We start from the raw sequence: 1,939 nt of genomic DNA on the forward strand, positions 1-1,939 counted from the left end.
AAATCGATCGTCGGAACTGGGTATAGGGGCGAAAGACTAATCGAACCATCTAGTAGCTGGTTCCCTCCGAAGTTTCCCTCAGGATTAGAGGCCTTGAGGCCGAAACGACCTCGACCTATTCTCAAACTTCAAATGGGTGAGATCTCTGGCTTGCTTGAATTATCATGAAGCCACGAGATATAAATTGATAAAAGTTTTCTTGGATCAGAGTGCCAAGTGGGCCAATTTTGGTAAGCAGAACTGGCGCTGTGGGATGAACCAAACGCAGAGTTAAGGCGCCTAAATCGACGCTTATGGGATACCATGAAATGCGTTGGTTGCTTAAGACAGCAGGACGGTGGCCATGGAAGTCGGAATCCTCTAAGGAGTGTGTAACATCTCACCTGCCGAAGCAACTAGCCCTGAAAATGGATGGTGCTGAAGCGTCGCGCCTATACTCCGCCGTCAATGGCAAGTGCGCAAAATTAAACATTCTGGTATAGCACGTACCAGCAGTCGCTTTACAAAACAAAGTTCGGAGCCGTAAAACAGTTCATTTCTCGCACCGACTGCTTTGTATTTTCGTACTATCTGGCCAGGTATTGACGAACGGTATGTGACCAGAGGACAAAAAACCGTGTACAATACCAAAATCTTTAATGTCTGGTAAAAAGTGTCATCTAGGGTAATTAGCTTTTCATTAGTTCGCCTTCGCACAATTTATTGCACGGTCAAGCCTAAACGAGACAATGGGCAATCCAGGTGAATTCGAGTCTCGCAGCTATCGGCTGTCGTATAATTGATTGTTTCGAAAAACACGTGCGGACGTTCAAAAATGGCAATCAGACTCGGGGAAGTCTTTCAAACGATATGCAAACTTTTGTTAAAATATCCAGCCATGGGGTGGGTAAAGGTAGAGTGGTTTTTGAAAAGAAAACTATGTTTGACCCGTGAGCATTTTCATGAGAGCTGCCGGACAGTAACCATCGAAATGTCTCTGCAAAGGACTAACGCAGAATTTTATATTTTTTATATTTTCGTCGAGTGCAAAAGGAACGCAAGGTAGTCAAAGAGTTCCATGAAGATGGAACGCTAAGCATAGGAGACGTCGCTCGCTGTTTAGGGTAAGTAATGTTAATAGTATTTAAACGTTAATATTAAAGTATCTTTCTTCATTTATTAATACATTTCTGTATTTTATTTCAGTATGCATCGCTCCGCGGTACATCGAATTCTTCAAGAGAACGAGATGCACCCGTATAAGTTTATACGGCCGCATAATCTAAATTCTGAGGACTTTTCACAGCACCTGCAGTTTTCAACATGGATCTTGGGGAATTATTATTAATCACAGGAGCAGTCCAGGACAATATTAAAATAATCGGGCCCTTTCGGACACCCTCGGAGGCGTCGGGAAGGACAATACCTTTTACCAGGGATTCTCCAGAAAGTGAAAGTGAAAACAAAAGTGTTTTGAAATAAAGACAGTGCAGTGACCTGTGAGTGACACCAGCTGTGTTATAAAGTGCCAATGTCTGCGACAGGTCAACATCGGCAGGACGACCCAGTGGCAATTACCCCATCACTTTCACTCTCGGATTATTAACAAACAGGATTATTTTCAAAGAATTGGTAAGTCTTATTTTAATAAATTTCCTATAAATTAGTAGAGAAGTTAATACATTTGTTAGATCTCACATTGAAACTCTTTTTTTTTACAAACAAAATAAGTATTCCCTATTAAAATACGTAAATTCGTTGGCCAATATTATTGTCGGAAATAGAACAAATAAATTTCGATATTTAATGTCACATTCATTGTCGATAACGAATTGCAGTATTCAATAAATTCCATTTGCATACTTTAGATCAATTACACATAACTAATTCCGATTCTCCTTCATGAGGAATGAATAAATGAATATTACTTTTAATTATTCTATTTGTTATTTAACTGAGT

This window comes from Megachile rotundata, unplaced genomic scaffold, assembly GCF_050947335.1.
Source record: "Megachile rotundata isolate GNS110a unplaced genomic scaffold, iyMegRotu1 scaffold0240, whole genome shotgun sequence".
NCBI classification, from domain to species: Eukaryota; Metazoa; Arthropoda; class Insecta; order Hymenoptera; family Megachilidae; genus Megachile; species Megachile rotundata.